The following is a 27,825-nucleotide window of genomic DNA, read 5'->3' as shown; positions in this document are numbered from 1 at the left end:
TGGAAAATTCCCCCCGAGGAAAATACCTCCTTGTAATTTCCCCAATGGTAAATTCTCCCACAAGGAAAATTGAGCAGCCAGAGAGAAAGACCAGAGGACCAGATATCGGCTTGCCGTCTTGCAGAAATATCGACTTGCAGAAATAGGCTTGCCGTCTTGTTTTGTAGCGATAATAGCAGCTATGTATCGGAGGGTGAAGTTTGTTGTGAAGGTGATGGGGAAATTTTCTAGACTGGTTACGTCTCATTTGGGTGTGAAACAAGGATATACTTTATCCCCAAAGCTTTTCTCCTTGTTTGTTAATGATTTAGAAAGTTTTATGAAAAATAATGGAGCCCCATTTGTATCTTTGGATTGGTTCAGGCTATCATGTATGTTATTTGCCGATGATATAGTAGTAGTGGCGGATAGTAGGGAAAGTCTTCAGAAGCAATTAGATTTAATAAAAGATTATTTAGAAAAGAAAGATTTGGAGTTAAATGCTAAGAAGTCAGTAGTACTAGTATTTAGGAGCAAAGGAGAGGTTGATTCTGAGGTTGTTTTTAATTTTAGAAGAGTGATGCTGGAGGTTAAAGAGGAGTTTGTTTATCTGGGTGTTAAGTTTAGTGCACTAAAGGGGATGTCTTGGCATGTGGAAGATTGTAATTTAAGGGGTAAAAGGTTATAAAAGAAAGACTGGAACTCTCAATTTCTGATCGAATGAACATTCTCTGACGTTTCTACGACCATGAAAGGGATGTTGGGATGAGAAAGAGCAGGCCTCCTCCTATGTGGATTATATTCTGCTCCTTTTGGGTTTATTATTACTCTTTAATTTCATAGCAACGACGTAGACAAGAAATATTCCCAGAAAAAAAGCGGAATTATAAAAGAATTTCTACTCCCCCCCCCCCCTGGCCACTCCCTCATAACTAATTCTGTAAGTATCAATGAAAATCTGAAGGATAAATGAGAGCTAAAATGTTTTGTCATTAAATACACCTTCTGAGGCATCTGCCTCCCTCCATAACTATATATACTCCATAACTCCATAACAATAAAAACAATCAGAGGATCCTATTATAGAAGTTTAAAGATCTCATCTGCAAATGTTTGGAATTGTGTATTATTTACCAAAGAAAGATCATGGATGTGTCATCCCTTTTTTAGATGTAAAAAAGGACTAGATACAAAAACGGCCCAAGGACAGGGGCCATTTGGTCTGCAACTACCAGCGACTTAAAAAAAGAACTGGAACTCTCATTTTGCGATCAAATGACCATCCTCCAAAATTTCTACGACCATGAAGAGGAAGTTGGGAATAAGGAAGGGGCATTCCTCCTCCTATCCGGCATACTACGACCATGAAGAGGAAGTTGGGAATAAGGAAGGGGCATTCCTCCTCCTATCCGGCATAAGCTTTGTTTATTTCGGCGTTTCTTGTTGCTCTTTACTTTCATAATAACAGTGGTGACCAGAAATGGTCCTGAAAATCAAAAAGGTTATGCATCAATTTCCACAAGGCTACTGCAAGGTCACACATTCCTTCTTATTGCACAATAATGTTTCCAGCGTTTATTTTAATGTATTCTAAAGGAGGGGTGGTAGGTCTTTGTGTAGGAGCAGGGAGTAAGATGCCAAAAGAAGTACGTTTCAATTGCCTTATGTCCTAAGCCTCGATGCGCCTTCAGATGAAAATTACGAGTTTTTGGGACTTGTTGCCTTATCCTTCTTGGTTCCCACGTATGTGCCTGGTCTACGCCTTTACTATTGGTGCTGAGGGACGGTAGCAGTGTCCTATTAGTGACCACGTTGATTCAGGTTATGTTTGGTGAAATTGTGCACAATGGGATGAAATTTCGCGTCAACTATTATGAAGAAATGTCGTTGCAGGCTGGAGAGGAGGAGGAATGGTTGCTTACAACTATCTCAAGGGGGAGTTTTCCTTTTTGAATTTTTTTTAATTAATTTCTGTTCGTTTTTGATTCCATAGCGTTTTTTTGGGGGGTTCATATAATGAATATTTACACTGTTTGTCATGTCTCTGGGATGAGAATTAAAATATCCTATTCTAATTTAGTAGTTATAATTAGCGGCTTTTGATTTTTATTTTAACATACCCACAACATTCTATGACAGTTTCAACGAAAGGTCATTAGCTGTTCTTGTGATATTTCGGATACGCCCTTCTGACAACCGAGATACACATGGTAGCTTGTGATGGAATATTCGGACATTTAATCGCTCCTATGATAATGCAGATGGGCCTTTTTTATAAATTGGACGCAGATAGTATCTTTTGATTTAGTTAAGTATATCCCACAACATTCCTCGACATTTCACGCCAATACCCTTAGTCTTTTTGGACACACCAAGGATCAAACATTTCCCCTTTCCCAATGATAAATCCTGCATGTTAAGACAACTAACCCTTTTAGATGTTAACCCCGAGGGGGTGGGGGTGTTTCGTCCCGGAGGCATAACTATTAGACCTTGGATACATTTTGAAGATAATAGCTCTTTAAGATTTTTATCAGTATAAGCGGGGGCATCTAAAAGGGTGTGAGTAAAACGTACCCTTTTAAACTACCCACTCAACATTATTTAAGTTCCAACTTAATACGCTTGGTTATTCCTTAGATATTTCTATTTTACCCTTTTGACAGCACTCCTGCATATAGTGTGTTTTGATTTTGTTTGACACCCCCCTCAAAGTTTTATAAAAGTTTTACTTTTATACCCTCAACCTTCTCAGAGACTCTGGATCAAACTTGCCCCATCTTCTTATCGATAACGTCTGTAAAATAAAAAGGAAAAATTGTATATTCTACAGTCCTTGCACTTGGGGCTTTGCATCCCCGGAGGAATAGTTACTAAACCTTTTGCCTGATTTAAAAAAAATGATTAAAAAAATTTTGATTGGGGTTGAGGGAGGAGGGACCTCTAAAAGGAAAAAGGAGAGGGGTATTTAGGACCTCCCATAACTTTTCAACACCCTTAAGTGTAGCATACTATGTAAGCTTCAACTTAATACCCTCAATCGTTGTTTTAATATTGCTGATACGCCATTTTGATAAGTAGCTATACACATAGTGTGTTTCGTTTGTGTTCAGCCTTCCTTTCCGAAGCTGTGGAGTGTTATGGAGTTTCCATAGGTATAATTATTTGACCTTTAGACTATTTTGACAAGATAGCTATTTAAAAATTTGACGAATGTTTTGGAGAGAAGACAGCTAAAGGGGACATGGGAGTGGAATTAAGAACCTTACAGCCACTATAACACACCCCCACCAGCATGTCCTGGAAGTTTCAACTTAATACCCTCAGCCTTTCTTAAGATATTGCATATTCACCTCTTTGATATACTGGATGCACATAGTGCCTTTTGATTTAGTTTAACATACCTCTCAAATTTCTCAAAAGTTTTTAATTTAATATCTTTGGCCTTTTCAGATGCACCCGGAATCAAAACTTTCCACTTGTAATGATTATAAACTGTGCATCAGTGCAGATGCAAAACATGGAACTACGTGTGTGCGCTGCCATTACATGATTCCCAATAAATCTAGCAAGCCACGTACGAATACCTAACCCCCAATAAATTTAGTAAGGCACACAAGATTACTTCACATCCCACGTGTGTACCTTTATTTTTTAACACACACTTGTGTGTCCCTCTCAGTTACGACCGGGACTTCCCCGCTTGACTCACAGACTAACATTCCCTATTATGTAACACTCGAATCCTTATGACGTAACAACCAAAGCAATCCTGGAGTAAAGAAGCTCCCTGAAGATTGTTTCCTACACCCTTTGGTTTTTATGGTACCTGGTATTAAGCAAGTGACATATAGAAATCGCAAATTCTGTCGATCTGTCTGTCTGTCGGTCTGTCGTTCTGTCGGTCCCGGTTTTGCTACTTTAGGCGCTTCCAGGTAAGCTAGGAAGAGGAAATTTCACAGGCGTATCAGGGACCAGACCAGATTAAATTAAAAATAGTCATTTTCCCGATTTGACCATCTGAGGGAGTGGGGGTCCGTTAATTCGCAAAAAAAAGAAAATGAAGTATTTTTAACTTACATACGGTTGATCAGATCTTAATGAAATTTGATGTTTGGAAGAATATCGTGTCTCAGAGATATAATTTTAAATCTCGACCGGATCAGATAACATTGGGGGGAGTTGGAAGGGGAAAACTTAAAATCTTGGAAAACACTTAGAGTGGAGGGATCGGGATGAAACTTGGTGGGAAAAATAAGCACAAGTCCAAGATACATGATTGACATAACCGGAACGGATCCGCTCTATTTTGGTTAGTTGGGGAGTGGAGGTTAATTCTGAAAAACTAGAAAAAATGAGGTATTTTTAACTTACCAACAGGTGATCGGATGTCAATGAAATTTGATATTTAGAAGGATATCGTGTCTCAAAGGTTTTATTTTAAATCCCGATCGGATCTGGTGGCGTTAGGGGGAGTTTGGGGGGACCTAAAATCACGGAAAACGCTTAGATTGGAGGGATCGGGATGAAACTTGGTGGTAAAAATAAGCAGAAGTCTTAGATACGTGATTTACATAACTGGAATGGATCCGCTCGATTGGATGGGGGGTTAATTCTGAAAAATTAAAAAAATGACGTATTTTTAACTTACGAAGGAGTTATCGGATCTTCATGAAACTTCATATTTAGAAGGACCTCGTAAATCAGATCTCTTATTTTAAATCTCAACCGGAACCATCGTCATTCGGGGGAGGGAGTTGGGGGGGACCGAAAATTTTCAAAAATACTTAAAGCGGAGAGATCAGGATGAAACTGGATGGGAAGAATAAAAACCTGTCTAAGATACGTGACTGACATAACCGGACCGGATCTACTCTCTTTGGTGGAGTTGGGGGGGGGGGGTAATTTGGAAAAATGAGGTATTTGTAACTTACGAAAGGGTGATCAGATTTTAATGAAATTTGATATTTAGAAGGATCTTGTGCTTTAAAGCTCTAATTGGAAATTCCGACCAGATCCTTTGACACTGGCGGGAGTTGGAGGGGGAAAACCGGAATTCTTAGAAAACGTGAAAATTGGGGTATTTTTATCTTACGAATAGGTGATCGGATCTTAATGAAATTTGATATTTAGAAGGAATTCATGTCTCAGAGCTCTTATTTCAAATCCTGACCAGATCTTTTGACATTGGGGGAGTTGGAGGGGGAAATCTTGGAAAACACTTGGAATGGAGGAATCGGGATGAAGCTTGGTGGATAGAATAAACAAATGTCCTTGATACGTGATTGACGTAACCGTACTGGTTTCGCTCTCTTTGGGGGAGTTGGGGGGAGGCGTTCAGTGATTTGGCAAGTTTGGGACTTCTGGACGTGCTAGGACGATGAAAATTCGTAGGCGTGTCAGAGACCTGCACAAATTGAGTTGATAAAGTCTTTTTCCCAGATTCAACCATCTGGGGGGCTAAAGGGAGAGGAAAAATTAGAAAAAATGAGGTATTTATAACTTACGAGTGGGTGATTGGATTTTAATGAATTTTGATATTTAGAAGGATATCGTGACTCAGGGAATTTTCCCAAAGAAATTTTCCACAGGGAAGGAAATTTTCAGAAGGTATTTTTGGGGAGAGATTTTCCGGGGATAATTTGCTGCTGGGGAGAATATACCTACTATCTATGAAAAGTATATCCTTATTAAAACTATTTACCCAATAAAGCTAAATAAACCCAATAAACCTGGCATAATTAAGTGATAAAATGATAATTATAACAATAAAAATAACAAGAATAATGGAAAATATAAACAATAACAAAAAATATTTTGCCGGAAGAAAGAATACAGATGCGTGTTTATTTGTTTTTTTGTTGTTGTTTTTCAGGGGTGATCGTATCGACTCAGTGGTCCTAAAATATCGAGAGAGGACTCATTCGAAGGGAAATTAAAATTTCTAGTGCCCTTTTTAATTCCCCAAAAAGATTGGATTGCAATTAGGCCTAAGATTGTAATATCAAAGATAAAACAATTGAAATTTGTTCAAATATAATCACACAACACATCAAAGATCTGGAATTGGTTTTTGGCTTTATCAATAACAGCTGACAATTCTTATGACATAAATGATACAGCAAAAGTTTCACTTTTGTAAAACATATGTCTCATTCAGGCCCTAAAGAAGAACTTTTTGGGTTATTACCACCCGAAATTCAGACACGTGACAAAGATATCGCAAGTGCTCTGGTTGAGTGTATGGATAAGCATAATATTCCCCCTGATAAATTTGTGTGGATTTCAACAGATGAGCAATCATTTCCGGAAGTATTTATAGAATTAGTAATTACCATTATCAACCCTTTTTTAGGCAAAGCTCTTAATCATGGCCAATTCAAAGGATTTTATTTGAAATGAAGAGTGAGTACGCTGATCTGCTGGTTCGTAACAAGGTACGTTGGTTATAAAGAGGGGACGTTTAAAACGTTTCGCCTCCCCTTTCCAGAAATTAATTCATTTGCCTTGAGAAGAGCGTTCACTATCCGGAACAGACGATCAGTCTATCCAAAACTTTTATATCATGGTAGACGTTACGTCTCATCTAAATCAGGTTAATCATCTTAATCAGCTTAAACTACGAGGGAAATGAAACTTAATTTTTTCGATGTTATAAGAAGCAATAACATTCGAATAAAAATATCCATTTTTGCTCAAGATGTTGAAAGGAAAACATTACTTCGCTTTCAGAGCCTGCTGAAGCATCGCCAAGAAAATAATTTCTCTATCGATAAACACCATTTAAAAAATAAATTCAAATATAAGGGAAACATTTCTTAGCAAATTGCATGAATTCAAAAATAACACAGAAACTTAAGTATTTATCAAAAATCGCTTTAATGCCACGATGACCGGGTTGAAATTTTTTCCTTTTAAAATTGACATGGGTAGCTTTGAAATGCATTGCTGGATTAAACAAAAAAAAAGGAGATATGGCACTGTAAATCCGAACGTCTTTGTATTCCCTTAAAAGAAGGAGATATGGTACCCTAAATCCAAACGTCTTCGGGCTGAATATTTTACAAATATTTTTACAACCTTATGCGGAGGATTTTTCTCACTCCCCCCTTCTTTCTTATAGATACAGAAATGACAGAAATTTTATGGATGCGTCAGAACGTCAAAAGTAAGAACCAAAGGGGGAGAGTGGAATTCTGCTTTTTCTTATAAAGTTTAAAAAAAACACAACAACAAAAAAAAAACAAGAAGGAGATATGGCACCCTAAATCCGAACGTCTTTGGGCTGAATTGCAAATATTGGAGAAGAAAAAATGTGATCTTAATTCACAATACAAGTAATCTGCTTTGAACGACCTGGAGAAGGAAGATATGAGCAGTTTCATCGCTCGGAATACTATTCCTGACACTTAAGATCAGCTAAAATAGCTTGCGTTTGTTGTTCTTTACCCTTTCGGCTCTGCTTGTATAAACGAACTATTCATTTTCAAGTGTGGACATTCTCAAGAATAAACTTGAATAAACAAGAATAAGCAAGACAGCTTCGAATTATGCCAAAAATTAAAAGCAGAAGCATACAAACCCGATTGATTCAAACTTTACAAGGGGATACGGGTATACTGTCTGTATTAATAAATATCAATGTGAGATTTAGTTTTATTTAGTGTACTACTTATTTACTGCAAGAAAGTTTACTGAACAAGCAGGTCTGACTCCCAATTCCTTAAAAATTAATGTAATGTTCATATTTGGCTCTTTGGCAAATAAGTTTGCCGACCGCTGGTCTAAAGAATATTTTCGTCGAGAGGGAAATTTGTCCAAGGAGGTGGGCCAGATTTCCTAGCATTATTTAAAGACTGATCAGATATTAAAGTAAAATGAAAAGTTTTTTTCAACTGAAAGTAAGGAGCAAAATTAAAACTTAAACGAACAGAAATTATCACGTATATGAAGGGGGTTGCCCCCTCCTGAACACGAAGTTCTTTACGCTAAAGTTTGGATTTTGTCCCAGTTCTTTAAGAACTCCTCCTGAGACACTAGCGAATTTGCGAATTTAGCGAATTTGAATGTTCACAGGGGTTCGCTTCAGCAGAGATGGATCCAGGGGGCGGGGAACCGCGCGGCCCCTCAAGATCTTTCTGGCGGTCTCATTTGTTGGTTTTTTTCTCTTTTTTACCCTTTTTTAAATAAACTTGTCAATTTGGTCAACTATTGGCACCCTTGTCACATTGTCCCCCCTCCAAGATTTTGCTCTAGATCCACCTTTGTTCAACAGGGGATGTTGTATTTCGGTCTAGGGCATATAAAAAGACGCAAAAAAAACGGTAAATTCAATTCAAGTTTGTATATAAAGGACACAAAAATTATCAAGGGGTAGGAGAGCTACCAGGTTTTAGCCCCCCCCTCGAAATATTTCTCTGACTCGTAAATTAGTTTTAAGAAAGAATGTGAAAACCTCTTAGACTTCTTCAAAAGTTCTTTTGTTAACCCTCCCCATATCCACATGAAAAAAATCCTGGATACAGTCCTGTATGGGACATTGTGAAGACTACCCTAAACATTTGGAGGTTTAGGTGGCACAAAGCCGCCTGATTACCATCCTAGGTTCACGCCTAGATACCATTTAAATCAAACTGAAGTTTAATTGACTCTTTGGTACAGAACCAAATCTAGAGGGGTATTTAAAATGACTAATTCTATTCCTGCTTTGGTAGTAAAAAGATTCCTACTGCGTATGTAAACAAGTCAATTTATAACAAAATTACGCTTCAAATCCCGCTAGGCGTTCTAAAGAAAGCAAGCATAATTACCATTTTAGTTTGGTATATTTGGCAACTCATTATCCTTCCAAATTTGTCCATACATTACAGCTTATATAACAGTTTAGTAAAAGCGAAAAATAGGAAAAGTAACTGCAAGGTGAATTGTGCATTCTGTATATAAAATGTACAGAACTGTGTGCAGAATTTTTGGAAAGGTAGGGAGAGACAGGGGGGCAGCTAAGGGGGGTTCCCCTAAAGTTATAAGGTGTCAGAATTTAACTTATGTTTTTAGTTTCATTTAGCTTATGTCTCAGCATTTATCGGTATACTGGACATTTTGTCGTAACATTCTTTAAATCTCCCCAAATTAAAAGCCCAAGCTCTGTTCCTGGGGGAGTTGAGGAAAAAATAGAAGTAAATCTCTTAATGCTTGTTTCTTGAGCAACGTATGTAAATCAAACTGGATACTGACTGCAAAAATTATGCATTAAAAGGTGTCAAAAATGATGCATATTATCGCTTCGAACATAATACTTCTAGCTTTTAATACTGCTATATTGTTGGTCTTAAATCTAAGTTCAGTTCACTCGGATTTATAAAACAAAATTATAACAGTCATAGATACATAATCTCTCATCTCTATGCAAAAAATTGCATGCTGAGTCCCCTATCGTCTCAAAACTAAATACGCACTATGGCTCTCCCTCTACTTCTCGATGCAACCGTGGCCCCTACCAACAAACACATCCTTACAAGTCCCCACCTTTTCATCCAGGAGCAAACCACTCCAATCCCCACACAAAAAAATATTCAATACTGGCTAAAATCACTTATCTATTTAAATTCTTTATTCAATTTAAGCTAATTCAAAACAAGATAATTTTTTATTCCCTTTTTGAAAGAACCAAGGGAGCTCCTACCTCTCAGTTCAAGCGGTAGGGTATTGTAAGCCTTAGCGCAGACGATGTAAGGCAAAAAATCCGACCTCACTGTTGGCGTATGTCGAATGTGGATCTGTGCAGATAGTCTTGTAATTGGAAAATGCTGTTCGGCTACCAGATGGAATAGACTCCTAAAAGGCGGTGGAAGCAAGCCGGAGAGGAATCTGAAAGCAAAAACCAAGCAGGAAAGCTCAAACAGCGATTTCAGCGAGAGATAATCTTCTGTGTGTTTATGAATCTTCAAGACATTCTTGTGGATGGAATCCAGTTTTTATGGCACTTGGTATTAACCAAGTGACATATAGCAGTCGCCAATTCTGTCGGTCTGTCGGTCTGTCTGTCGGTCTGTCGGTCTGTCTGTCGGTCTGTCGGTCCCGGTTTTGCTACTTTAGGCACTTCCAGGTAAGCTAGGACGATGAAATTTGGCAAGCGTATCAGGGACCGGACCAGATTAAATTAGAAATAGTCGTTTTCCCGATTTGACCATCTGGGGGGGAGTGGGGGCCCGGTTAATTCGCAAAAAATAGAAAAAATGAAGTATTTTTAACTTATCAGTGGGTATTTGGATCTTGATGAAATTTGATGTTTGGAATGATATTGTGTCTTAGAGATCTTATTTTTAATCCCGACCGGATCTGATGACATTGGGGGGAGTTGGAGGGGGAAAACCTAAAGTCCCGGTTTTGCTACTTTAGGCACTTCCAGGTAAGCTAGGACGATGAAATTTGGCAAGCGTATCAGGGACCGGACCAGATTAAATTAGAAATAGTCGTTTTCCCGATTTGACCATCTGGGGGGGGGGGGGGAGAAGGGGCCGGTTAATTCGGAAAAATAGAAAAAATGAAGTATTTTTAACTTATGAGCGGGTGATTGGATCTTAATGAAATTTGATGTTTGGAATGATATTGTGTCTCAGAGCTCTTATTTTAAATCCCGACTGGGTCTGATGACATTGGGGGGAGTTGGAGGGGGGAAACCTAAAATCTTGGAAAACACTTAGAGTAGAGGGATCGGGATGAAACTTGATGGGAAAAATAAGCGCAAGTCCCAGATACATGATTGACATAATCGGAACTTATTTGCTCTCTTTGGGGTAGTTGGGAGGGGGGGGGAGTAAGTCTTAAAAATTAGAAAAATGAGGTATTTTCAACTTACGAACGGGTGATCGGATCTCAATGAAATTTGATGTTTAGAAGGATATCGTGTCTTAGAGCTCTTATTTTAAATCCCGACCGGATCTGGTGATGGGGGCGGGGAGTTGGGAGGGGGAAACCTAAAACTTAGAAAACACTTAGAGTGGAGGGATCGGGATGAAACATGGTGGGAAAAATAAACACAAGTCCTAGATAGATGATTGACATAAACGGAACGGATCCGCTCTCTTTTGGGTAGTTGGGGGGGGGGGGTTAATTCTGAAAAATTAGAAAAAATGAGGTATTTTTAACTTACGAATGGGTGATTGGATCTCCATGAAATTTGATTTTTAGAAGGATATCGTGGCTCAAAGCTCTTATTTTAAATCCTGACCGGATCTGGGGACATTGGGGGAAGTTTGGGGTGGGGAGACCTAAAATGATGGGAAACCCTTAGATTGGAAGGATTGGGATGAAACTTGGTTGGAAAAATAAGCAAAAGTCTTGCATACGTAATTTACATAATTGGAACGGATCCGCTCAATTGCGGGGGGGGGGGGTAATTCTGAAAAATAAGAAAAATAACGTATTTTTAACTTACGAAGGAGTGATCGGATCTTCATGAAACTTCATATTTAGAAGGACCTCGTAACTCTGATATCTTATTTTAAATCTCAACCGGATCAAACGTAATTGGTGGGGGGGCAGTTGGGGGGACCGGAAATCTTAGAAAATACTTAAAGCGGTGAGATCAGGATGAAACTGGATGGGAAGAATAGAAACCTGTCTAAGACACGTGACTGACATAACTGGACCGGATCTGCTCTCTTTGGTGGAATTGGGAGGGGGGAGGTAATTTTGAAAATTGAGGTATTTGTAACTTACGAAAGGGTGACCAGATCTTAATGAAATTTGATATTTAGAAGGATCTTGTGCTATAAAGTTTAACTTTAGGTTCTGACCTTCTCACAAGTGCCAAATGAGCTCTTGGCTCTTCCGACCTCGTCCAAATGAGCTCTTGGCTCTTCCGACCTCGTACCATATGAGCTCTCGGCTCTTCCGACCTCGTCACAAGTGCCATATGAGCTCTTAGCTCTTGTTTCAGATGGGATTTGATCGTTGACTGCCATACAATGGCGCAATACTGTAAGTGGGGTTTAATGAGCACATTGTAGAGAAGGGTAAGGGTTTTATGTGGGAATGTGTGCTTCAGTTTCTTCTTGATACCCAGATTTCTTGAAACCTTTAATTCTACAGCATGGATGTGAGGAAGGAAAGAAAATTTTTCATCCACTATTACTCCTAAATATTTTGCACGTCCATTTGCTGGTCGTTGAACCTTTCCACGAGACGTCACAATTCTTGTTATTTCCAGGTGAAGAATTCCTACCCTAGAAATAATAGGATGCAAGATTTTTCGACATAGATGACAAGTTTGTTGGCATCCATCCACAGATAGGTCTCTTCTATGATGTTTTCAAGCTTCCGCTGCAGTGAAGGCATGTCGAGTCCGCAGCAGGTCATTGTAGTGTCGTCAGTGAATGCTGTAAGTTCATCTTGCTTGTTAGTAATGTCTTCAGATGTTTGATCAAAGCATAGATTACAGCATTGTGGAACGTCATGGTGCGGTTGAAGGATACGAGCTAGGTCATTTACATGGACCAAAAACAAAAGAGGACCGAGGATCAATCCTTAGGGAACATTAAATTTCACAGTAGTGTCGTTCTTCGGGTCGTCACCAATGTAGATGCACCTATTTCGAAGGCAAAATTCAAACTTTTGCAGGGTTATCCCTCTCACTCCAATGTGTTCCAGCTTTCCAAGTAAGATTGTATGATCCATACTGTCAAATGTTTTCTTGATGTCAATCAACATAGCAGCTGGCAGAAGACCTGAGTCAAGTGCCCTGTTGATGAATAAGCTTGAAAATTTAACTCGTTATAGTAATTTAGAGTTAGTTTTTTTCTAATTAAGGGTCTAAAAGAGACGATTTTAGGGGAGGGAAAGAGGGCATTTGCAAAGGCAAAGGGCACAGAATTTTTTTGGCGCAGAATTTGAAACAAGTAATCTAACGGTTATAATCATTTTGTAATTCTTGAAATTTCATTTATAAAGTAGAGGGCGCAGTGGATAAATGAAAATAATTAATAAGCTATCGATTAATTAATAAATAAAAATTAATGAAGTAGTAATAATCATTAAAATGGTTAAATTTAAAAATAATAATAATTAAATAATAAACAAAAAATCATTAACAAATAGATTATCAATTAATTAGTTAACTGAAAATAATCTTGTTATTAAATGAAATTTTTTTTTTAAACTACACCTAATACTTTTGTGAGCACAAAAGTTTCTAGAACCGCCATTGGGGACTAGAGACAGCATAATGAATTTAAAAGCAGAGCTATCCCATCAAATCCCTACTTGGGCACCTTTTTTTAAACTTCTTCAAGACACAAGCGTTATTAATTTTCTCTAAGATGCAGGTGTACGTGGCATAATAGGGTTTTGTATACTTATGTAAATGTTTTCTTCGAGATTTCTTTGGTTCTTATGTTTAAAACTGCGAGGGTCAGGAAAAAAACCTTCTGGGCCCGCTAGTGGGAAACCCTCAAAACGACAGGCCCCTAGCGAGCAATTCAAACGAGCTCCTAGCAACCTTTTCCACCAGGGTGCCCCTAGCAACCACTTGAAGCGGAGCCCCAGCATCCAATTACAGCGGAGGGACCCTAGTAGTCAATTCCAATATGGGGGTCCTAGCAGTGAATTACAAAGGGGGCCCTAGCAACCAGTTCTGACGGGCCCCTAGCGAGCAACGAGTAATTCCACCGGGCCCTTAGCCACTTTTTCCACTGGGAGACCCCTAGCAACCGTTTCAACCGGAGCCCTATTATCCAATGCCAACGGGGCCCAAGCAGTCAATTCCAGCGAAGCCCTAGTAAGCAATTCCAACTGGGCCCTAGAATCCAATTTCACCGGGCCCCTAACCTAACCACCGGGGACCTATCATCCAATTTCACCGTCAAGACGTTCTGTAAGACGTTTTTTAGACATTTTCTCAAGAGGTTTCTTAAGACATTTCAAGACGTTAGAAGACGTTTTTCTTCAAGATATTTATCAAGACATTTAAAGACCTTTTTAAAGATACTTTTCTTCAAAACGTTTTTGGTCAAACTTGTTCAAAACATAGGGAAATTCTTCAGAACCATACTTGGCCAATGTCATCACTGTAGCTTCCAATATTCTAATCTTGGTTACAGACTTATCTTCTTATTCTTCCAAACATTTTTCATCTGTGAAAAAATACCCTGAGCCTTGGCTATTCTACTTTTAACATATTCACCGCACCCACCGTCCTTATTAATGAACTCCATTAATGAATTTCATGTAAAGAACTCCATTAAACAAAAATGAGCAAAAATAGAATCAAATAATCTACTTAGTATAAAATTAATATTTGCACTTTAAAAATATAATTTAAAAATAATTTGCACTTTACTGAAAAAATACAAATGAATGTACATTGTCAATTTAAAATACAGAAGCTCATATTTATTCTTTAAAATCTATAAAAGTTATAAACACCAAAAAGAAAATCAGTAAAGTGCAAATTATGTTCTGGCCTTGAGGAGGCATAGGGGGTTGTGACTCCTAATCATTTTGATTTCTGCTTGTCTTGAGTTTCACTCGATTATTTATTGTAATTTCTGTTCGTTTTGGGTTTCAGCACTAAGCTTAAATTATTCACGTATCATAAATGTCCAAAGTCGCTCCATCATGCGGGATGAGTTCGGACTGTATGGGAGGTGGGTTCGGACAACGCCTAATTTTCGATAAAATACAATATGATTAAAATTATGGATACATAGAAATCAAATAATATGTACGACCCTCTTAATCTCACGTTGTAGCAACTGATGTCGTAATGAAAAGTGAGACCTCGCTTTGTCCGCTCTGTCCCTCCGGTAGCAGCAGGTGATGGAAGCGCAGGAACAATGTCATCTGGAGACACACAGGCTTTGCTCTCGATATCTGGAAGGACCAATCGTGCTCTATTTCTACGCAGGAAACAGACTTCCACGTCACCTTCACTTTTTCCTTTTGATTCGGCCAATATAGAAAACATCGCACTTCTTAGACTTTCTCAGCTCAAATTTCACAAGAAAAAGCGTTCAACTTGAGTATTTTCTATGTCAAAAGGCTCAAAGCCCTCTCCAAGCCCTACACAGTGAATAGACTCGTCACTGGATGAATCAGGCAGCAACCCTGATTAGTTGTCGGATAAGTTACACCTGTTAATCCTGGAAAATGCAGGATAACTGAGGATAAGCGACGTCATACACAAACTCAATATCCATTTTTTTCAAAATGGAAAAAAAATATGTGAAATCTATGCAGAGAACAAAAAGAGACAGTAATTGTGAAATGTATCACACCTTAAAGGGTATCTAAATAGGTTATTTTTACAGCGGAGTACACGTGATTGTTGTTGTTATTCTCCTAGTTGCCTGTAACGTTTCGGTTGACAGTTTGCCGGATAAGTATTTGCTGTTATCTTTCACATGTTACTCCCAGGGAACTTCAATATTAAGCGAACTAATCAGATAATGTATGTTCGAACATTATCACTTAGAAAACTTAGTTGCGGCCGGATTGACAGTCATGCCGCTATTTCTTTTATCCTTTATTATAATTAAATAAAATAACAAGTTTTTTTTAACAGAAATTAAGGGGCGACTTAAAACTTAAAACGAACTGAGATTACTCCGTATATGAAAGGGGCTGCTCCCTCCTCAATGCCCCGCTCTTTACGCTAGAGTTTGGCTCTTTTTCTTAACTCTACTTTTTAAAACATTAAAAACTTTAGTGTAAAGAGCGGGGCTTTGAAGAGAAAAAGCCCTTTCATATACGAAGTAATTTCTGTTCGTTTTAACTTTTAATGTCGCTCCTTACTTTCTGTTAAAAAAAACTTGTTTTTTATTTAATTTCTGAACATTTTTGGATTAATGCATGTTTTGATTTTGGCTCTCCGCACATAAATAATTAAAACAAAATTTGCATATTTTTTTTGGCTAAATGGCTTTTTCATAGCATTAAAAGGAAGATTTTGAGAAAAAAAGGAGCGCAAGAGGAGGCCTAGTTGCCCTCAAATTTTTAATTTTTTACGAACACTTTCATTAGTAAAAAATATACATAACTTACGAATTAACTACTTAACGAATTTCTACATTCCTATGTTTTTATTACCTATATGAGGGAGTTCATCCCCTCGTCAATGCCTTGCCCTTTACATTAAAGCTTAAATTTTATCCCAATTCCTTGAGAATGACCCCTGAATCACAAATACCGTAGAATAAATAGTTGAAATTACTAAAATACTTTAGCGTAAAGAGCGAGGTATTACGAGGAGGTGAACCCCTCATATATGTAATAATTTCCGTTTGTTTTAAGTTTTAATGCTGCTCTTTACTTTCAGTTGAAAAAACTTTTCATATTTATTTTTTCATTGCTTTTTAGATAATGCTAGAAAATCCTGCGCCCCATTCATTGAAATTATCTTCCCCCATGACAAATTCCTGCATGGAACGATCCCCCCACACATGCCTTACATACGCATTTAAATTTATCTAAGATAGGGTATTAAAATCAAAGTTTTTTTTTGGTTATTTTGGTATGATTCTGACAAAATTTATGTTTATTTTGTTTCAAAAAACCCACTTGTCATTAATTATGAAGCCAATAAATAGTTTTTACGCACACAATTAACAAGGTACTTGTGACAGTTTTATTAGTTTGTAATTTCAGCGATAAATAATATTCATGTTTATCACACCTTCACAAGCTAGACGAAAAATTACTATTAATCTTGCTTGCTTATTCCAACGAAATTCGACTTTTAAAAAGAAAATCAAGATTATTTCTAAGATTTCGATGTCGTAAACGCTCACAATTAGTAAATTTATGGGTATATTTAGATTAGTACATTATGCAAATCCTGTCTCTAGGGCTTCCAGACCTGGAAATCTCGCAAATCCATAGAACAGAAATCTTACTTTTACGCAACTCGAGCACAGTCCGCTGTCAAAAGCTCTGACAGAACTGATAATTTTTCTAATTTAAGGCCCGTCCACAATGAGATTTTGCTAACGCCGAAATTTAGCAAGTGCTAATTTGAGCCAATCATTTCTTTTTCCATGAAACTTTCTGATCAGCTGATTACAATGGAAAATTCTGGAAAATATGTCCCTTAGTCGCTAAAATTTGACAAAGAAACAATTCAAAACATGAAATTTTAATTGCATTTTTTATTTAGTTAAAGGCATCAGTTAAATTTAATTTCAATTAAATTTTAATTTAATTTAAATTTTATTTTAAAGGCATCAGTTAACGATGACATTGTCGATGTCATTCTAACCGAGACAGCAATGCGCGTCCGGACTTAGAAAAGTAGTAGGCACACAACTATGGAAAAAAACACAGTAAATAGAAAGACAAAAGAGGGGTATACTGCTTTTTTTAGTAAAATACATGAGGCATCACATCAAAATTTTTATAGAGAAACCCAAAATATCGAAAACTGACATTCGAGATGGACTTTTCCTGAATTATTTCCAAGAAATCTTGAAAAGATACTGGATTTTGGTCTCCGAAATATTATTTAATGCTCTGAAGGAGCACGAAAAAAAATTGTTCTAAAAAAGTTTACTTTTTCAGCCAAAATGGTTTGTTTTTGATACCATGTACAAAATGATGAAAGAAAAGAGGTATTTTATAATCGACAACTATTGGACGTTTCACAAACTTCACCGAAATATTTCTATCCGTTTCACGATTCCCCTACCCAGGAAAATTTTTGTGCTTACATCTCTTACGTCTTCGGAGCTATACACCGTTGATCACAAGAGAAAAAAAACAGCTGTGAAAATAGTAGTGTTGCTCCGCAACACCATTAGATCCCGTGTTCAGAAATCCAACTGTTAAATAGATTTTCTGTGCGAAAGTCTCTTCATCTTGATTTTTATAAATCATGGATACCGAGAAGCCCCTATTTTCTCGTGATTCATTTCAAAAAGCGAAGCTTTTCTTGCGAAAAAAATGAAGTTAGAACTTCAAACTAATAAAAATTACTACTCCACTTATTGTGTATGGTTTATTGAGCAACAAAACTAGCTTCAAATATATTGACTTGTGATTTTTTTCGATACTTTTAGAGTGCTAAAAACTTGGACTTTACTGAAAACACAAAACCGACCTCAGAAAAATCAGGGTTTCCTTTATGAGCAGTAAGGTTTAGTATTAGCACTGTATATAAATAACATACAGCAGAATCACGACTCAGTAATATTTGGCTACTAGTCTTGGCGCGTAAATAAGCTCCGCCCATATTCCCGTACGTCCTTGTCCATCAAAAAATCGGTGTAAATTACCCTGGAACACGTATTTTCTCAGAGACTTTCTCAAAATGCCTTTGAAACCGACTCGAGACTTAGCAACCTATTTATAATTTCTAATAACATCTAATAACAACATTACCCTACTAATTACCGATTTTGATATATGTATTGGAATAAATTAATTAAAATTAGATTCTTTAAAAGTTAGTATTACAAAGGTAAAGCCAAGTTTTGTGTTCAAGAGAATTTTGACTCGTCTACCCGTGAAAAAATCTAATGTTGTTAATGTTTTAACGTTCTCCCGAGTCCTTGCATCTCCGTCCGGCTTTGTATAACAGTTCAGTTAGGGAATGATTCTACTGCATATATCTATCTACTGTGATGATTAGCCTCCGCAAAACCTAGACTGCATAAAATAAGATAAGTTTCTTGACAATCTTTCAGCCACCATGATATTGAAAACCTAGCGTATACAATTATAATTCTCCAAGAAATTCAATTAAGCGAAGTTTTCTGTAACGCGCTAATTTTTCGAATTCTACAAATGTTGAAAAATGTCACAAGTCAGTTATTTGAGCTAGTTTTATTGATAGATGTTACGTAAAAAGTTAAGCAATAAATTTTGTCCGTTTTAAGTCTTAAATTTTGTCTCAGCTCTTTACCGTAAGACAAGCATCGCTATTAAATTAAATTTGATCTCGTTTGTTTTTAATATACACAATAAACCGCACAAAAAGATGTCTGTTTAACTTGGGCGATGAATCAAGAAAATTCAACATGATTTTTTTTTTTTTTTTCAAGGTCAAGGTATTTTTTTTTCAAAACAATCAAAAACTGATTAAAAAACGAGCTATATTAGCTGAAATTAAGAAACAACACTGAAACTTAAAAGGAAAATATTTTTTTTCATTTATGAAGGGGCTACTCTCTCCTCAATACCTCTCTCTTTACGCTAAATTTTGACTTTTTATCCTAATTCTTTAAGAACAACAGCTGGAACACCAAGGCCGTCGAATTGAACGAAAAGCTTATTGAGGCATTAAAAAGCTTTAGCGTAACGAGCAAGGGAATGAGGAAAGTGCATTCCCCTTATATACGGAATAATTTTTGTTCATTTTAACTTTCAATGTTGCTCCTCACGCTCAGTTGAAAGAAATGCTTTATTTTTTTTTAATTTAATAATTGCTGAAGTTGTCATGACGTATCATTTTTTTTATATTTTAGAGGTAACTCATTTTCTAGACGAGGTAGAATATTTCCAAAACTGATAGATAGATGTTGATCTCCTAAGAAATGGACCTTGCACTGGTTTTTCTGGAAATTTTTTCCTGTCACTTTCCTACTGTGATTCTGCGAAATAGCCAAATTTTGCCTAAGTAAAATGTTCTAGCATAGAAGCCCAACTTTTTTCAGAAACCAAATATCTTTGAGCGCTGATAGAACTTCATATCATCTCTCTGACAACCTAAGCAAATTTCCAAAACCCTTATAAAGTTTTGGAAAAAATACCGAAGATCCTGATTTCAAACCAGAAGTTCTGACTTTTTTCTTTCTTTTTTTATTTCTAAAATTTTCGATTGTGATCTTTGTTATATTTTATACATTTAATGCTCATGAAAGTAAGCAAGATGACATGGACTCTTTTATATTCGAAAAATGAACCATACACTAAGAAATACAAGTTTACACAATGAAGCATTTCACAGATGTTCGTTAACCGCTGTAAATAGTACACAGTCTTAATCAAACAGTTCGTGGTAACGAACTGCAGTAAGGTGGGACCCAGCTCAATAGTAACCGAAACTTTAAAAAAATGGAATTTTGATACTAATAGTTACATCAAAAGAATCGCAATTAAATGCTGATTTTATAAGTTTCATCAACATCAGTTATACCCATCAAAAGTTACGAGCCTGTAAAAATTTGCCTCATTTTAGAAAATAGAGGGAAACACCCCCTAAAAGTCATACAATCTTAACGAAAATTATACCATCAGATTCAGCGTATCAGAGAACCGTATTGTAGAAGTTTCAAGCTCCTATCTACAAAAATGTGGAATTTCGCATTTTTGCCATAAGACAGATGCGTGTTTATTTGTTTTTTTTTGTTTGTTTTTTGTTTTTTTGTTATATTTTTCCAGGGGTGATCGTATCGACTGAGTGGTTCTAGAATGTCGCAAGAGGGCTCATTCTAACGAAAATTAAAAGTTCTAGTGCCCTTTTTAAGTGACCAAAAAAATTGGAGGGCAACTAGGCCCCCTCCCACGCTCATTTTCCCAAAGTCACCGGATCAAAATTCTGAGATAGCCATTTTATTCACCATAGTCGAAAAACCTAATAACAACTTCTTTAGGGACCACTTAATCCCCGGCAGTCCCCGTGGGAGGGGCTGCAAGTTACAAACTCTGACCTGTGTTTAAATATAGTAATGGTTACTGCGAAGTGTACAGACGTTTTCAATGGGATTTTTTTGTTTAGAGGGAGATTTGAGGGGTGGGGGTTACGTGGGAGGATATTTCCATGGAGAAACTTGTCATGGGGAAGACAATTTCAATGAAGGGGCCCAGGATTTTCTAGCATTATTTGAAAAAACAATGAAAAAATAAATATGAAAAGTTTTTTCTACTGAAAGTAGGTAGCAGCATTAAAACTTAAAACGAACAAAAATTATTACGTATATGAGGGGCTTACTTCCTCGTTATACCTCATTCTTTACGCTAAAGTATTTTTAGTAATTTCAACTATTTATTCTACGACCTTTGTGATTCAGAGCTCATTCTTAAGGAATTGGGACAAAATTTAAGCTTTAGGGTAAAGAGCGAGGTATTGGCGAGGGTTGAGCCCCCTCAAACATGCAATAAAACATACGAATATAGAAGTTCGTTACGTAGATTAATTCGTAAGTTACGTATATTTTTTACCAATGAAAACGCTTGTAAAAAATTAAAAGTTATAGTTGCTTTTTTAAGTAATCAAAAAACTGGAGGGCAACTAGGCTTCCTCCCTCGCTTCTTTTTGCTTAAAATCTTCCGATTAATTGCAATTAATTAATATGCAAATTTAGTTTTAATTACTTATGTGTGGAGAGCCAAGATCAAAACATGCATTAATTCAAAAACGTCCAGAAATTAAATAAAAAAAACAAGTTTTTTAAATGAAAGTAAGGTGCAACATTACAACTTAAAAAGAACAGAAATTACTCCGTATATGAAAGGGGCTTTTCCTCCTCAACGCCCCGCTCTTTACGCTAACGTTTCTTACTGTTTTAAAAATAGAGTTAAGAGAAAGATTCAAACTTTAGCGTAAAGAGCGAGGCGTTGAGGAGGAAAAGCCCCTTTCATATACGGAGTAATTTCTGTTCGTTTTAAGTTTTTATGTTGCTCCTTACTTTCATTTTTAAAAAACTTGTTTTTTTTTATTTAATACAGATAAAAACAAACACAATGCGGATACAGAGTTCGATGATTATTTTTTATGCAGAAATTATTTCAACAGTTCTCAAATTACGTATTCACCTTATAAATAACAACATACAATAATAATAACAATAATAATCATATGGAATATGCTTATTTGGGTTTCATTGACCATAAGGCAACCCAAAATAACAATCCAGATCAACACAGCCCAAGAATAGGCAACTCAATTGCTTTTTCAGAGGACTTAAGTAATATTTTTAAATCTATAATTTTTGCTGTCCAATAGTCAACTATGACAGCAAAATATATGCGTTTATAAGATCTGACTGGTCTTATAAGCGCGTCGATGATATAAACATTAGAATAAACACAACAACATTAAAAAATACCGTTTTTGTTAAGTGAGCTGTTAGCAGGCATTTGCATAGGAAACCATTTCAGCAAAAGGGAGAAAGGACATTCAGGAAAAAGGGCATTTTTGTGAAAATATCTGTCAGAACACTGGTAAATTCTCACATTTTTTTTTTCATTTTGGAAGGGGTCTGGCTCTTTCATTTTGGAAGTAACAGCTCTGGGCTATGGACTAGGGCAGGGTCGAAAGTCTTCTTCTTGTTGGTTTTCCGTCAACTGTCTCATTATAGCTAATTTCAGCTGTTTCTTCTTCTAGTCTTATTCAGGTCTTCTTTAAGCTATGTAGTTATGCCATACACAAAGTTAATTTGTCAAAAGTTTGAATTGAAAAAAAAAAAACAGTTTTGGATTTGTTGGTAACAAAGGAGTTGTTTTTCGTGAATAGGTAATTCTTCTTTTGATTTTATTGCTCTTTTACTGCCAAAAATGAAAATCCTTCGTGACTTCTGTTCAACACACTGGATTAGCGTTAGTAAAACTTAAGTGCGTTTTTTCTCAACTCATTAAAAAACTCACTTCTTAAATATGATTTGCTTTTAAGGTCTGATACTACCTTACAAGAAATTGAAAAATAGTTCATTGGCAGCCTATATCAGCAATTCATCATAATAGGGGCAAGTACGTTGCTGCGATATGGCTGAAGGTTGTGATGAGCGGTCGTCCACTTCCAAGATCGTACACACCATATAGCGAGTGCCATGCGTAGTGAAAGCGTGCCAAGCGTGGCACGGGGAGGTACATCCAGGTGACAGTGTGCCTACACGCAGCAGAAAAAGTGATGCTCCAAAAGTTACGTCAGGTGGCAAAGAAGGGGCAGCCTCTTAGGTTTTGATCAGCCAGAACCCTTGAGACTAAAATTTGACCACATTTTACTTATCTAGTTTTTCTATCTAAAATGTCTCAAGAATTGACTCATTATTACACCTGATATCAATGGTTATTATAAATTGAAGTCTCAAATCAAAACGCAATGTGCACCCTTTTCGTTAGTATCGGTTAGACACGGACGGAAATGACACTGCTCTTTAATTGCGTCCAGAAAAAGTAAAATTGCGATACAAATTAATGTAAAGACTAAATATAAATCAATACAAGAATATAAACCAATGTAAACAAACTAAAAATATATATAAAATAAAAATAAACAAAAAATAAGAAGTTACAAAAAATATTTGGAATGGTGTTCAGAATGAGTTCCTAGGATTAGCTCGATGCGAGTTGCTAAAATTGCTAACATTAAAATTAGATTATGATGGTTATTTGCACAAAAGAATATAACTCATACTCCTGTCAGAATCTAAGGATAGGTCCTCCTTAGACTATAGGGTTATTAACATTGGGTTATTACAAGATTACAAACGCAAAGTTAGGCCAATAGAAATGTTCCAGATCTATTGCCATCTGACTTAAACCCCAGAGAAACAGCAACAGGAAGGAGGAACAGGAAGTAAACAGGAAGAGAAACTGGCCAATAGAAATGTTCCGGATCTATTGCTATCTGACTTAAACCAGAGAGAAACAGAAAGTTTGTCCGTATTTTGAAACTAAAGAGCATTTCGTTCTTTCTAATACTTTAAAACTTCGCACAGAACCAATCAGAAAACCCCTTTGTGTAATGGCTCAGAATTTGAGACACCGTAACAGGTAAAAACAACAAAGGGCAGAAAAAGGTGCAATTATTTATACGCTTAAGAAACACTCTGATCGGCTTAAGAAAGAATGCCATAAAAATTTACCAATGGCATTAAAGCACACTCTCATATGGAAGAATAAGACAGTCATCTTTCTTTGTTCTTTATCTTATGAGGTTATAGGTTAAGCTAAGGGTATAAGCCTAAATATTTTGTGTTATTTTTTAGAAAATAAAAACTTAATATCACAAGAATAAGCTTTTAAGCTGCAGAACGAATATGAAGCACTGGTTCTAAACCAATTTTGGGCCATGCCCCACCTAGGCATTTCTAAAATCCTATTGCCTCCCTTGTTATATTTAAATTTTGATATTCAAAATGTTTGTACATTCATCTGAAGGATGAGGATGCTTAAAAGCCCATGAGATTGGTAATTTTTGGTAATCCTCCAGGCATACTTTACGTCACTGAAAAATATTGTCTCTATAAAACACCTTTTCTACAATGTACATCGTCATTGCAACACTATCATGTATTTTTTGCTTTTTAAATGCATGTGAACGTTGCTCCACTCACATCAAATGTTTTTTTTTTAAATTAAGGCTCTAAAGTCTGTTTAGCCGAAGGGTGCGCGTCCTGCCCATGACCCACCAAAAAATTACAATGCCACACTGGTGGGGCCTGCGCCCCACGTCGGGATCACGGATCCAAAGCTTTAGTATACCTTGGTATGTTTTTAAGAATTCTAATAGTTCGTGTTAATGAACTGTAATTAATGAGGGAGCGGGGCTAAGAGTAATCAAAACTCTAAAAAAGGAATTTTGATAACAATTAATAAATCAAAAGAATGGACGTTTTTGATGATTCGAAATATAGCAAATTTAAGTTTAAAGCTGCTTGCCAAAAGTTACAAGAAAATTTTCTTGGTTTTAAAGATTAGGGGTAAACAACCCTAAAAAGGCATACGGTCTTGATGAAAATCACACCATCACACTAGCGCTTCATTGAAAATACAAAACTAACTTAAAAAAAATCTTCTTAGGAACAGTAAATTCGATGATTAGCCTACAAAAAACAAAGCCTAATTTATAAACCTCTTAATATATTTTCATCGACCATGATTTGTGAACTTTTAGTATATAATCATAATTCTCTTAAGAAACTTTAGTAAGCTCAGTTTTCAGTGAAGTGCTAGTTGTTAGAGTTTTACAGACCGGAAGAAAAACTCTAACACAAAATATCTAGAACGATACAAGAAGTAACCTACGCTTAAAAACGACGGTTTTGGCTCAGTCAAATTATGCTATGGTCATTTTCAATTTTTCACCCTTTTCAGTAAAAACTTTAATTTTTTCAAGTTCTATATTGAAAACTAAAAGTTTCCTATTAAAGATTGCACTTTCTGTGGATTTCTGCTATAGCAAAGAAGCTTTTGGAACATAAGTGGAATGCAGCAGTTTTAACTCAGAATATCAACTACGATGTATACAAAAAAAGATGTTCTGACAACACACTGCTTATAAACAACATACAAAAAAAACGAATGAAGATAATACGAACTCAATTTTTATTTCTACACGGCCTTTTTATAGTATATACATATATATATATATATATATATATATATATATATATATATATATATATATATATATATATATATATATATATATATATATATATATATATATATATATATATATATATATATATATATATATATATATATATATATATATATATATATATATATATATCTGGCTAAAAACTATGCTCGTCTGGTTTTGTCTTCTTTGTTTTTTGGTACGAAATACAAAGCTACCTACACTCAACAGCCATAGAGCTGGCACATTGAAATATTTCCATAATCCTTATAATTGTGAACTGGAAAGTGTTGCCACAAGTTCCAGAGAGCAACTGGAATCATTCAGAAATTGTGATCGTTTTAAATGAGCCGCCTTTAAGCAGGAGTAAGCGCACTTTTATCCAGAGCTTCAACATAATTACCAGTCATAATATGGATAGTTTGATTATGAAAGTGATTTTTACCCAGAAGGTATTCACAGAACAATGCATATGTTAAGAAGTTTAAGCGATTCAATTTTCTCTTTTGAAATTATTGTCGTTGCCATGTCCGTGCCGTTGCAACTAATTGAAATTAGAAAGAGGTTAAAGCCTTGTCCAAAAATTTGTCTCCGTGAAGCTTCAGATTTAGAAGGGGGTTCATTTTCAATAGCGAGCTTTTCTGTTGATATAGATGATACAATTGGAGAAAGGTGTTTATCCAGGGGGATTCCCCAATTGTAGCTTTTCAATACATTAGAAAAAGATTTCAACCATCATTCCCACTATTGTCCCAAAGCAATATCTCATGTTTCAAAACATCAAAGTCTCCCGCGGATGAAAGAGGGTTGGAATTTTTATATGTGCTCCCACCGCAAAAAAAAAAAAAAAAAAAAAAAAAAAAAAAAAAAAAAAAAAAAAAAAAAAAAAAAAATGCCTGGACACCTATCATCATTGTTCTAGCTATGAAGATTTTTTAAAATCATTCCGAAAGGTATCTAATTCATTGAAGTGCATTTCACTTACCCTGATAAATAGGAAAATGAGTTAGAAGAACAAACGTAGCCATTGTCAAGGTTTGTAATCTAATTATACTTTTTCTTTTTTTACAAAATATGAATTAAATAAGAATTAACTTGGATTTATGATAATAAATAAAAAAGATAAATTCTACCTTAATGAGGGGTGTGAAGTAAAAAATACAGCTAAGATTTTCAGAAAATCTTGTTAAGCATTATTTCTACCAACATTACTACTAACAACTCACAGTGGCTCCGAAGCGCCTGAGGCCAGCACAGTTACACATACTCCTTCTCCATCCCAGTCTATTCAAAGCTTCCTTCTTTACAACCTCCCAAGAAGTTTCCATCTCCCTTAAATCTTTCCTTACAATATCCTCCCATTCCATTCGGGGACGACCCACTTTTCATTTTGCCCTAGACGGGTGGCTGACAAGGACAATCTTTCATCCTTCTTCTGGAGAGCGTGTCCTAGTCATCTCATCCTTTTTCTCATTATAGCCCCCAGAAAGCGGGATTGAACCAGACTTTTTGTACGGCCTATTATTTGAGATACGTTTTGTCATTCGGGTACCCAAAACAGTCATTAGGTAATTGAACTGGATTATTATAACCTAAAAAATTATTCGCTAAAAAATACTTCAGATTACAAAAATCTAATTTTTCTCAAGATTGGAACTTGGAAAATTGTGAAAAAAGACAAAATTAAATTGCACTTGTAAAATAAGTTTAAAAGGTGGCAAATATAAAACTTTCTAATCATCAATGCAAACATTAATTATGCATGCATTCGATCATTTTATATGAATAAGTCAAAGTGCGGTAGTATGTCGTCTGACGCTGGGATGCTTTGTTCTCATATATTTGGTAGTTTTAACTTATTGGCTAACTCACAGTTTTCTGTCGATAGCACTATTCATGTCAAAAAATTTATTTTTGAAACAAAATGATTTTAAATTATACTTTGCTTTGACACTATTTCTTTTAATACTTAAACAAGAGCTAAGAGGTCATATGGCACTTGTGACGAGGCAAGAAGAGCCAAGAGCTCATACGGTATGATCTCTAACAGAATTCTAAGAATCAATAGATTGATTTAAAAGGAAAAGCAGAGGCTTAATGCCGGTCAGGATTTAAAATAGGAGCTCTGAGTCACGATGTCCTTCTAAAGACTAATATTCATCAACATCCGATCACCCACTCGTAAGTTATAAATACCTAATTTTCTCTAGTTTTTTCCCCCTTTAGCCCCCCAGATGGTCAAATCTGGGAAAACGACTTTATCAAGTCAATTTGTGCAGCTCCCTGACACGCCTACCAATTTTCATGGTCCTAGCACGTCCAGAAGCACCAAAATCGCCAAATCACTGAATCCTCCCCCAACACCCCCAAAGAGAGCGAATCCAGTACGGTTACGTCAATCACGTATCAAGGACATTTGTTTATTCTATCCACCAAGCTTCATCCCGATTCCTCCACTCCAAGTGTTTTCCAAGATTTCCCCCTCCAACTCCACCCAATGTCAAAAGATCTGGTCAGAATTTGAAATAAGAGCTCCGAGACATGAATTC

At 36.2% G+C, this 27,825-nt stretch overlaps 1 protein-coding gene across 2 annotated transcripts in view; it reads right to left on the bottom strand.

Moving 5' to 3' along the window:
• LOC136043198 (lutropin-choriogonadotropic hormone receptor-like) overlaps window positions 1-25,591 on the bottom strand; it is a 327,975-nt gene extending 302,384 nt beyond the window's left edge. Inside the window, exon 1 of one of the 2 annotated variants that reach the window (XM_065728133.1) lies at window positions 25,499-25,591. The gene's annotated coding sequence lies outside the window, so the exon portion shown is untranslated. The remainder of the gene's footprint in view (window positions 1-25,498) is intronic. The other variant, XM_065728150.1, reaches the window with a different exon arrangement.
• Between the last annotated feature and the right edge of the window lie 2,234 nt (window positions 25,592-27,825).

This window comes from Artemia franciscana, chromosome 2 (assembly GCF_032884065.1).
Source record: "Artemia franciscana chromosome 2, ASM3288406v1, whole genome shotgun sequence".
Lineage (NCBI taxonomy): Eukaryota > Metazoa > Arthropoda > Branchiopoda > Anostraca > Artemiidae > Artemia > Artemia franciscana.
This window is presented reverse-complemented; position numbering and strand designations above follow the sequence as displayed.